Source organism: Cupressus sempervirens, chromosome 3 (assembly GCF_028749045.1).
Source record: "Cupressus sempervirens isolate cs-2001-9-10 chromosome 3, ASM2874904v1, whole genome shotgun sequence".
NCBI lineage: Eukaryota > Viridiplantae > Streptophyta > Pinopsida > Cupressales > Cupressaceae > Cupressus > Cupressus sempervirens.
Window position 1 is genome coordinate 281,445,355 of NC_143120.1, and position 13,121 is coordinate 281,458,475.

The 13,121-nt window shown below is 30.3% G+C and overlaps 1 pseudogene; it reads right to left on the minus strand.

Annotated features, from left to right (window-relative positions):
• Window positions 1–5,449: 5,449 nt before the first annotated feature.
• LOC149566031 ((Iso)eugenol O-methyltransferase-like) lies at window positions 5,450–7,628 on the minus strand (annotated as a pseudogene).
• Window positions 7,629–13,121: the final 5,493 nt, after the last annotated feature.

Here is a 13,121-nt window from a genome sequence, read left to right on the forward strand (position 1 = left end):
AGTGTTTTATAAAAGTAACTAATAAAATTTATATCTATCTATGTGAAATAATACTCTTTGGTTAACCATGTAATCTCATATTTTCTCTAAAAAATAATTCTATTATGTGTACCAAATCCGATGTCTTCTTACAAGCTAATAAATGTACCATTTTAGAAAACATGTCAAATACCACAAAAATAGAGTCATTACTGCTCATTTCTAGGTAATCAAAGGAAAGAATCCATTGATGTCTTCCCAAGGTTTACTAGGAACAAGTAAAGGTGTATACAAACTCACATTATAACTAGTTCCCTTAGCTACTTGAAACTTTATGTAACTCTTCACCATTTTCTAAACATTATTAAATAGATGTGGCCAAAAGTATCTCTCAAAGATCAATTTTACTATCTTATCAATCCCAAAATATCGTCCAACTCTAGTACTATGTTTCTTCTTAATAATGGTATCTCTAATAGATCCTTTGGGTACACATAACTGAATTTCTTTGAGTAATATATCTTCCTAAACAAAATATTCAACCTATTTTCTCTTCTCATCTATTATGTGACTCTTACAAGTCTTCTAAGGTTTTGCAAAATCAAGATCAATTTGATACAAGTTATTCCAATAATTAAACACAAGGACTTCAACCCTCATCTTTTTCAACAAACTTTTGCATCTACTCAAAGCATTTGCTACCTTATTTAACTATTTGTATTTCTATGTTTTAACACAAAAGAAAAGCTCTGCACGTATTCAACCCATTTCATGTGTCTCTAATTCAACTTATTTTGGCTACCCAAGTATTGTAACGCTTTATGATCAGTATATAACACAATCTCTCTAGGCATCAAGTAACTTCCCCACTTCTTCGAAGCTTTAACAATTGTATAAAACTCTTGATCATAGACTAAATATTTCCTCTTAGCGCAATTTAGTTTTTCACTATAGAAAGTTATATGCTTACTTTCTTGACTCAAAAAAATTTGACACTCATTCCGACTAGCATCTTAATCAACTTTAAAAACTTTAGCAAAATCAAGTAAAACAAGAATATACAATTTTTCTAATTTTTGATTCAATGTTTCAAAAAAATTGATCCATGTGTCCATTTGAATTCCTTTTTATCACCTTTCATTGTCTCTATCATAGAATTACATAATGAACTGATTTTTTTAATAAACTTCCTATAGAAATTTGTCAATCAATGAAATGATTTAACTTCCCCAACATTCTTTGATGTAGGTGATTTAGCTATATAATTTACCTTTTTAGTATCCATCTTCATTCCTTCCACAAAGATCAAAAAACCAAGATATGCAATCACATCCTTCATAAAACAACATATTTTCGTATTTATCAACAACTTTTCCTCTTTAAACCTTTGCAACATTTTTTTGATATGCATTAGGTGTTCTTCTTGAGTCTTAAAATATATCAGTATGTCATCAAGGTACACAATTATAAATTTACCTAAGAATTTATTCAAAACTTCATTCATCAACCTCATGAAAGTGATGGGTGCATTAGTTAAACCAAAAGACATAACCAACCACTCATACATTCCCTCACTAGTTTTCAAATTATTCTTTTGTTCACCCCCTTCTCTTATTCTAATCTAATGATACCAAATTTTCAAAATAATTCTAGTAATATATCTAGTTCCACTCAAATAATCCATAATATCAACCATCCTAGAAAAAGGAAACTGATAAATAACTATTATTCTATTTATATCTCTAGAGTCAGTGCACATTATCCATTATCCATTCTACTTAGGTGCCAATACAATAGATATTGCACAAGGACTCAAACATTCTCTGATCAAACCTTTCTTCTTGCACTTTTCTAGATTCAACACTTGATTCTCTCTAGGAGTTAACCATGAAGTGACTAATACTTTGTACAGAGGGTAATCCATTGGATACATTGTCTAAAATAGTTTCTTGAAATTTTACGAAAATAGATCTAACCTCCTGTGCATGCTTAAGTTCATCTTGTTTCTCTATCCTCCTAGGGATCAAAGAAAAGAAAACATTGTATTTTTTCATGTCCTTTATAAATTTATTTCCTTCAACCAAGTAGACTCTAACTATGATAAAATGATTTTTTTTAGGGTTCTTTATCAAAGGTAATAAGACTTGTCTATTCTCATTTACCCAAAAAGTATACTGATTCAATCTATCATCATGCAAAGCTTGTCTATCATACTACCAAGGTCTTCCTAGAATAAAATGACAACAACCCATAAGTATAATATCACACTAGAATTTATCCTAGTAATTCTCAATCTTGAATTTCAAAGACATTGTTCACTTACTAGTAACTTATGTTCATCCTTGATCCATGCAATGTTATAAGCGTTTGGATATTTGAACCTTTGCAATGTAGAAACCAATTCTTCTGATGCCATATTATCTAAACTCAAACTCTTAATGATTACCTTGCAACATTTTCTTTCAATCTTACATCTACTCTTGAAAAGAATTTTCCATAAAATAGGTACTTCATTCAATTTTCTATTACACAAAGTTCTTTTGATCATCATGTTCTCTCCATTTTCAGGTTCATTAGGAGGGTCAATAGCTTCTTCTTGAGTTAAGGAATTTCTATTACTAATTCTAATCTTCTTATCAGAAAAAGGTACATCCAAAGGCTCCATGTCCTTCTTTTCCAAACTTAAAGTTAAGTGCCCTTAAATCAAGATCTATCTTCTTTGTTGCTATTACTATTATTCCTAGAGTAACTATAATAATTACCTATAGTGTCGTTACCTCTTCCTCTACTAGCATTGTCTTCTTTACATTCTAATTTTCCCTTGTCATGAGATGTATTATTAGATTTGCTAATTTCTCCATAAGTTTTGCCTCTACTTTGCTAAAATCTTCCACCTCTTGTACTTTTTAAACAGGTAGGCCTTATGCCTGGCACATTGTAAAAATATTTTTTCACCAAATATGCACATTGGAATCAATATAAACTAGAACTCATAAATTTTCCAATTCCGCTTCCTGAATTCCTACCTTTTTTATGATATTCCACATCTTTTCCATATAAATTTTGTTTTCTATAGCTTTATGATTTCTGAGTTTAAAAGTATATATAATGTGTGAATAAGTGTTGTCTCTAGATCATTTTGGGTTGTGAGTTTAATTTTAATTGTGTAAAGTATGATGGTTAATTCATTTATGAAGAATGAAATAAATTTAGATGGATTAACTTTTTTAATTCATTATATCATACCTCATTAAAAATTATTTTATTGGAATCATGATTGAATATACCTGTATTTTGTTAGTATACACTATTCATAATTTCATAATATTACTTTAGACTCTTTATTTTAGAAAAATATTCATAGAAAATGAGTAAAAGAGTATTTTTTTTATTAATTATGTTTTCAAGATTTTATAAGACTGTGACGAATTGGTGGAATAATAGTTGTATATACATGGCTGGAACTGATTTTGAGTTTGTTGGCATATAAAAGCTTGAAATGGGATTAAAGTGTTTTCCGTATTTTAACATCCTAGAAAAACAAAATGGGGTTGGAATTTGTTACATGCGTCGAGAGATTGGGTTCTTTCTAAGGTTCTACGGTGGATTATGATTACCTGTACAGGAATATATCATAAACATTTCGATGATTATAAACTTGAACATCGCAGCGAAAAGAGTGCAGATCTTTTCAAACAACAAATAAAATTTAATACTATCAGCCGTGTTTTTGAGAGGGATAGACGTAGAAGTAACTAATTTTGCTGTCAGTATCAGCCATACAAACATTTCTGTCAGAGAATTAAGCTGAATTATCATATTGAAGCATCAAATGTAACTAATTAGTTGAATGATAAATGGCAATTATTTCTTCGATCGATATTGGCTAAATAGATTTAATTCCAGAAAAGACAGAAAGATTTACGTAGAACATGAAGTTCTGTTTTCTAGTCCAAAATTCAGCAATTTCAACTGAGTGCTTAAGAATGTTTTCAGACATAGACATGAAGACTTTATTTGTGAAGTTGTATTAAAGGATAACAAAAATCATAAAAGTCCTATTTAATATTAATCATTCATAGTTGCCGAAATCAACAAGAAGGTAATGGAAGTGGAGTATTGCTGATTTAGGTGCCGAGTGAAGCAAAATGATATAAGGTGCCGAGTTAAGGTGTCAAGTTTAGAAGGATTGTTTCATGTGACAAGCAGAGTAGATTTTTTAGATGCCGACTCAAGGTCATTTGTATTAGGTGCCGAGTTGCCTGGAAATAGAGTACGATTCAAAGCTCATTAATATCTCCTGCAGTCTCCTAAAATACTTCAAGCTTTGGCCCATAAGGTAATCCGACATCACTTCTTGGTTGATAACAAATTGATTGTGGCTTTGGAAAAGTATGACTTATGGAATGGAGTGGCATTAGTTGGTGGTTTGTTCTCACATTTTCAACTCCTGCACAATCATGAATTTTATGTTGTTTTTATTTAAAACATGCTTTGCCACCTGAATCAAGATTAATGGGTGTTCATTTGGTGGAACGAATAAAGATGGTGGGTCAGGCTATGATTGATTTGCAGAAGGAATCCAATGTTTCAAACTCTAGGGATTTGAATGTTGCTTCTATGCAGCCGATTGAACAAAATTTTTGGGATTTAATTGATGAGCTTAACTCGAATTTGGATTGGATTCATGGAAATACAGAGTTTTGTTCTGGCTAGGGCCCTATTCCTAATGGGCTTCGGTCAATTGAAGGTGGTTTTGTGTTTGATTGGGAAGATTTGTAAGATAAGTGTTGAGTGCTAATTGCTAGGATAAGTTTATCATGAAGATAGTGCTTGAAAATGTCCAAAAAATCATTGTCTAGGTACTCTCTGTTCAGAGTTGGGTGGTAGTTGATACACCCCTTGTAATTATTTGCTTAAACTATATAAATCTATGTATATATTAGGGATGATGTTAGGTTTTCTTCACTAATTCTTTCCAAGTTGACCTTATTGAAGTCTTAATAAAATATTATAGTGGCTTGCCACTTTTGCTTAAAAAATAAAAATAAAATATTAATCATTCATCATATTAGGACTTTACAATATTCATCATTACAATTATAATAAAACATAAAGAAGAATTAACATTCAATCTAATGTATCAAATCATTCTTCATATAGAAATGTATTTTTACAACTTGATATCATTGTCTTCCAACTTAACATTTGTTTTGGTGAAATATTATATTTATATTAATAATAACTGGTTCAAAAAAGCTCCTAGAGAAAAGAACCAAAAAAGAAAAATGCCGGTCATTGTCTGATACAAAAAAAAAGGATGTAGAAGAAGATATACTGCATCAAGAGAGAGTATCTATCAACACTAATGAATCTAATTATTAGAGATATAGATAAAACTATGTCTGAAGAGGGATACTTCTAGGATTATTTAAATAAGAACATAATATTATAATATCCTACAAATACTTTAAGACTTAGATATTTCAGTAAGTACTTGGAGAAATGGCAGTTTCATGATATGATAACTCTTAAACCCTGCCTTGCAAAATAATTGGCTAAATTATTCCTCACTTCTCTCCTTTCCACCCATGGTATAGATGGTCACATGTATGTCAAACAATAATCCTAGTCAATTTTTGCTTCCTTGAGAACCCTCAAGTAGTGCTTCAACAATTAAGACCTTCCCATGCTTTGGTGTTGCTTCATAGATCTTCTTCAAAAGTTCTAAACACTTCTCATCATCCCAACCATGTAAAATCCACTGCAATAAATATGACAATAGCTCTTTTATAGACATAAGTATTGATGTAGAAAATAAAGTAAAGAAACAACAAAAGAAGACAATAATTGTTAAATGAATTGCTAACAAGCATAATGCTGATATAGAAAAGAAAGATAAGAAGTGAACAAAGACTAAATTATATTGTTTCTTAATGACATATCTTTTACCTTCATGAAAATTATGTCTCCACATGAAATTTTGTCAAACATGTTTCCACAAATATGCTCCACTCCTAGTATCAAAGGTGCAATTACAATGCATGAGACAAGTCAAAGTTAAAGCTATACTATTAGATGAGTTCTATTGGAGAAGTTCTTATAATTTAAAACAAACCCCCCTAAAGTTAAATGTTTTAAATGGCAGCTCCTTCTTGACAAGCTTCCTGTTAGAAATCATCTTACTAGATTCGATACTTGTTCCATTTGCAAAGTCCCTGAAACTATGAGGCATATATTTTTTTATTGTAATTTTGCTAAGGAAAACTGGTTAATGTTTGGCATTTATATTACTAAACATGGTTATTCTTTTGAGATTGTTACTGGTTTTATACAAGGATTAAGAAAAGATGCTAATCTTTTCTGGCACATTCTTTCATCTCTCATTCTTTGGTTCATTTAGAAATTTAGAAATTAAGCCAAATTTCAAATCATTGACATAAGTCTTACTGGGTTTTATAGAAAACTCACCCATTTTAAGATTGCTTAGCAGATTTGCTGCATTATGAACTTGGAACGCAAAAAGCTCTTGAGGTTTCTTAAGGATGGATAGGCTTCTATGTTCCTATATGAAATGAACCATGGATATGAATGGGCTAGTATCATAGAAGACAAAAGTGCATTTGACAAAGCTCTTGATAACTTGATTAAAGAAATTAAAAACAATGGTACTCCTCCGTATGAGAAACTTGACATGTATGCTCAGATTCTAGAAAGGAAGAAGGTTGTCTGGATGGAAGGTCCACAAGGCTGGACGACCTAGTTAGAAAATCAGGATGATATTCTCACTTAGCTGTTTTGGGAGCCTCCTCTCTTTTTGTACTTTTGTACTTTATATTATGTGATTTTTGATACTCTGGTTTGACCTCTTGGGCTTGCTGGTTGCCCTTGGGTCTCTATTGTTTTATGTTACTCTTTGAACTCTCAATGATTAATATAAAAAAAGTTCAAAATGTGTAGTTTTTACACTTGAACTCAAAATGAGATGAGACTGTCCACTACTCACCTGCTATGGGAGGTGCAGTTGAAATAACATGGGGCAAGTCCAAGTTAATGCCCTATATGTGTGGATATTCAGCAATTATAACAGACAATGTAGATCCCACTCCTCTAGCTACATCCACCACACTCCTTGCACTCTTGAATCCATCATACATCTTTACTACATAAGCCATGACATCTTTTGTATGGCAAGCCATGGCCTCATTAAAAAGCTTGTTCGATACAGCATTTGAGCCCACATATTCCCAAGGGCTCACGCCATGGACTTTTATGAAGGGATGACATCCTTCCAAGACAGCATCTTGAAAGTACTGGTAACTATCTTGGTAAGCTTTCTCTGTAAATGACAGCACAAATGGAACCCAAGAATCCCTATCTTCTTCCTTCATTAGCAGCTTGGAAACACTGTTTGCTTCCTTTGCTTAAATTCCACAAGAAACCAGCAGCCTCAGAATCCTAAACAAGTACTCCTTGTGGGGAACAACCCTAGTTTCTGTGGAGGCAGAAATATGTTCACCAATTTCATCAACAGAGAGAGGCTTTCCTCTGATAATTTGGGGGATGTTAAGCAAGACATGAGCAGCTTTGAGAGCGATGGGCTTTGCAACGCAAAGAATCATCTCATAAAGATGGAGATGGGCTTCCATTTTTTAGTTTTTGGTGAATTGAAGAGATCTGAATGACTCTCTAAACAATTTATTTCCTTTATAGAGAAAAACTCTGCCAAGGGGATCAAAGTGAGATCATCATGGGTTTGAATCTCTTGGGTGCCCAACTAGAGAAATTTTGGAATAAAAGGACAATGCCAAACTGTAGATGAGAGATTAAATGAACCAAAATTTTCAAACATGCAGAGCGAGGTTTTAACGCGTTCAGCACATGTTATGATAGGTCTTTAAAATATCTTTTGTTTTGGTGGCAGGGGAAGAGACTTATAAGGGTCCATTTGTGGTGATAGTTTTGAATAGCTATTACACGTAGACTAAGGGCCCATTTGTTTTCTGGAATTAACCTGGAATAGGGAAACCCGAATAGGAAAATTGGAATAAATCTATTCCAATTTTGGCCCAAAATGAAAATAAATTGAATTCCAAGTATTTTTTGGAATTAGATTTATTCTTGCATTGGACCAAAATTGGAATAGATTTATTCCAATTTTCCTATTCCCATTTTCCTATTCCAGGTTAATTCCAGCAAACAAACGGGCCCTAATGGAAGGGTCTGCCAACAGAATGGGTATCAATTTATTATTTAATATTTAATTGAAATTACAAATTCATTCATTGTTTATTGTGTTGGCTACGTAGTCAATTGTAGATGAATAGTTGATTAGGATATTTAACTTTTTTGGTTGGTGATTGGTGAATTTGTAGATCATTATTGAGATATTCATAACGATTAGGAAATTTAACCACAAGTATTAGTAGTCGTGGTACTTTTTGTGTGAATCATGAACATATCAAATATTGGGCAAGTGTTTTGAAATGACACTTTTTGCCACTTTGCCCTTCAGATCTCTAGAGGGAGATCCGTGACTACCCATAAGTGACACCTTAGCTATAAGCTCCTCAATCATTTACACTAAATATTTAGGAATTCTTTAATGGACATGTTAAAGTTGCAAATATTAAAAATTGATCTAGGAGTGACACACTAAACTTGAAAATAAATAAAAATGTGTCAATATACAATGTATATAGCATTTTGAAACTATTTTTTAATAATGTTATTCAGTTTCAATGGGAATTTTTATTTTCATTTATTTATTTATTAGTTCTCTATAGGTTTAGTACTATTGTATCATTTTTCCTTTAACAAGTGCTTAAATAAAACTACTTTGACCTATTAGAATTTATTATGTTTTATATCCTATCATAAATTTTATACTTTTCTAAATTCAAATGCATATTGTTTAACTTTATAATATCTAAAAATCATCCTTCTAGTTTTTGTTTGATTTAATGTGTTGAGGTTTATATAGAATGAATTGACACTACTTTTTCAAAAATATAATTCAAAATTTCTATTTAATCTTTAATCTATCCAGTAATTCCTTAAAATACTAATAACTATTTCTAGTTTTTGTTTGATATAATGTGTTGAGGTTTATATAGAATGAATTGACACTACTTTTTCAAAAATATAATTCAAAATTTCTATTTAATCTTTAATCTATCTAGTAATTCCTTAAAATACTAATAACTATTTAATAATTATTTAGATGTTTAAAATTTTATTTGATATATTTTTTATTATAAATATATTGATAGATATGTTGATTAATTGTTATATTTTTAGAAAAAAACTATAATAACATTTAATTATTATTTATTATTAAATAAATTATTAATTAATTGAAAATATTTTGAATAATTTAAAATAGTTTTTAATTATGTTTCAACATTTCAATAATCTAGATATTAAAAAATAAAATCTAATATAATTAGTTTATAAATTTGAAATTAATTACAATACATCTTATTTTAATTTACCGTATAATTTAAGTTACAATTATTAAATAATCTCATGTTTTATTTATATTTTAAAGTTATCTAACTCAGAAGAAACTAATCTTAATATAAAAAATAAATTATTAAGGCTAAAACATGTTTTTTTACAGGAGACTCGAAACCTCAATTGTTTTTATAGAAAGATAAAAAAATGAAAGTCTCAAAATGAAATAGTCTTCTAACCAATAGACACACCCACAACCATTTCCAACAAAACATAGGTAAAGCCAACACCAAAACCAACAACTACAAAGACAGAACTAAGAATCTAACAATGCCAAGAAAAACCAAAAAGAAATATCAAAAAAGTGGAACTAACTAGGCTAAAGCTCCCAACTTATCTTTCAACTTGAGCAACTAAATACTTTTTATCTTCTTAGTGACATATTTGATGTCTTGCTGGTCAATTTTGATTTCCTTCTTCTAGTTCTTTTTTGTGTTGGAGCAAGTTTGTTTGTTAAGTCTAGTCTCTACTTCATGATTTCTAGCTCCCTCCAAGTCGAGCACCAAATTTACAAATTTTCCCTCGTCTATCTGGCATAGTAACATGCTCAAGTACTCAACTAAAGAGTCACAACATTCCCTGGTATTTAGTCAGCATGTCCTTGGTGACCTTTTCTATTTTATCTATCTTCTTCTTCAATTCTTCTATTACCTCCCAGTTCCTCTACTGCTCAATGAAAACCTCTGTTAGTCCAATGGCTCAACATTATCGTTTTGTATCTCCTCAATTCTCCCTTTTAAAGCTCTACATTTTACGTTCAACATCTTGAAGTAGTGAAACATCCATTTATCTAACCTATGACAAGTACAAGCACTTAATTTAATTTTAGCTGGATTCATAAAAAAAAATTTAAAAAATTATATTTTTTGAACTCCATTGAGAAAATCACATCCATGTAAAATTCACCTATAGAAAAGAACAACTTACTGAGTTTTAAGAATTTTCTATATATTCAATCACTATACTATTATTATAATGAAGGATTTAATTGGTCTTTCTAAAAGTGTCAATAGTGTAAGTCAATCCAAATGCAAAATCTTAGTCATTATTTGGATTTAAATCTCAATACAACTAATGGATTTTTTAAATAATTATTTGGGAATAGCATAAGATTATTTATGTAATTTTCTATATCCATAATGAAAAGTGTGAGAAAATCATAATTAAATTAAGTTTACGTAGAGAGAAAAGTATAAGAAATTATAGAACTAATATAATATTTTAAGACTATTTTTTACTCGTATTTTTAGTTCCTATGAGGAATCTCTATTAACTTTTTTTTATTTATTTTAATCTTAGCATGACCTATAAGTATTTTACAAAAAAAAAAGGACTAACTTACTAATGAATAATAGAATTATGTATGTATTCTCCTAAATCAATAATGAAAAGAGTGAGAAAATCATGTTTTAATACTTTAGAATAACTGAGAGGGGTTGAGGGAGTGAATTAGTTATCCAAGGTCCAGATGTATAAATAAAACTTGTCAAAGCTTAGTGAAGCCATAAAATATTATTCATCATGCATGCATCCATAAGATTATGCAATCACTTAGAACTTGTAGGTTACTATCACATCAACTTTGCAAAAATGTAAAGGATGAAACATAATAGATTCGCTAACACACTTGACACAATTATTTATGTGGAAACCCAATTTGGGAAAAACCATCAATATCATGCTACTCTTGTCACACTTCTGAAGTGATGTCCTATGAAAGGCCAATCCTGTTAAAGGTTACAATATACACTATTAAAGGTGGCCCTGTTAAAGGATTTCACTCACCCTGTTATGAGTGAGCCTTGTTAGAGGACTTTAATGTCATATGGTTAAAGGATTTACAAATGACTGTTAGGTCAACCTTAATCCAAAGGATTTACCCTAGACTGATACAATTGTTAGAGCATAATATTAAGGCTTTGATCTAATACAACTTACAACTTCATTTGTAGATTACAAATAATTGTTTAGTCCTCAACTATGCTTGGCCTTCATATTTTGCAGCTCTAATAGCTTGTTCACCCTCCAAGCATTCATACCCTTAAGCCTTCTTGCTTAACGTGCCATTGTAGACTCTTCTTTTAGATCACTAGATGAAGCAAAAACCTTGACTCCCTATCTTCCTTAGGTTCTCACACATCACAAACTTGCTTCATGACCAACCATTCCTATAAATAGGAAATTAAGACCTTTTTCATCTCATTCTCCATTATCCAATTTAGGGTTTGGATGGATTAGGTAGGACACAATGTATCTACCCCATATCTCATATCTCCTCTAAAAACTTCTCCTAGAAACCTCTTTGAATTCACCTAAAAATGGTATACCTTCAATTTTGCACCACTAAATCATCAACCTTATCTTCCACCTAGTTTATATAATCCAAGAAAAAACATATTGTCTTAGATCCATCGAATTCACGATCTTTTTAATAATGCAGCATCTCGACGCTATCAAGCTTCTGATGTTCAACACATACTGCATTGCTCAGCTTCTACTATGAAATCACTTGACACAAACTAAAGTTTACTGGTGCTTGACATCAGCTAAACTTTGCTCGGCATCCATTGTTCTACTTAATATACAGTAGAATAAACTTTTACTTGGCTCAAACTGATTTTTTTCTTAGCTTGCTCTATCTTTTCTCGACACCTACTACCGACTTAGTCAAGACAAACTTTGTGTAACTTGTTCTTCTAAACTTTCTTAGTGTAACCAACCTTTGTAATCTTAAGTAGATTATCAATACACCATGTTATCACTGTCTTAACTTATTCTTGTCCTTCATTACATAATCATAACTCAACCTTTCCTCTAGTTGCTATTGTTACATCTTTTGAGGGTAAAAGCATAGATCTGTGTCACCGTTTGTGATATCAAAACCTTTTTTGGTCAAATTTCATTTCTCTATCAAAAGTCAATTTTATTCAAAAACTAAAAATACCCTTTTTTAGATCTTAGATTCAATATCATCATTATATAAATTTTTGAGTGTTTTGATTAGGTATAATATGTTATAATTTCAAAATATTATAAGTCGATATTTTAACATTTCAGAAGATGCTCACTTAATAAAGGGAAAAAAATAGTAAATCATACCAAAAAAAAAAAAAAATTATATTTATCTCTAGAGGAGAGAGTCCTCTTCATGAATATGTAATTTTTTCTCAAGAAGGTGTAGATTTGATTGGGAAGTTTTGACAGGAGGAAAAAATTGTTGGCTTTTGAGAAGGTCGAGCTTAAGTACTTATAACAAAAAAAATATAGATTATATATATATATATATATATATATATATATATATATATATATATATATATATATATATATATATATATATATATATATATATATATATATATATATATATATATTGTGCACCAGATATACATGTCATCTATAAGATATTTTCAAATCAAAACAAGACAAGATGATTTCCATTTTTTTTGACGGGAACTACACCCTATATTTTTTATAGTTAAAAAAGGGATTTCAAAATAAAATAAATGAATAAATTCAAAAAAAATTTTAAAAATGATAGGCATAAATTTCATCCAATTCTACACATTTTATCAGTTTACATCATTTTCAAATTCAAAACACAAATACCATTTTTTTTGTGATTA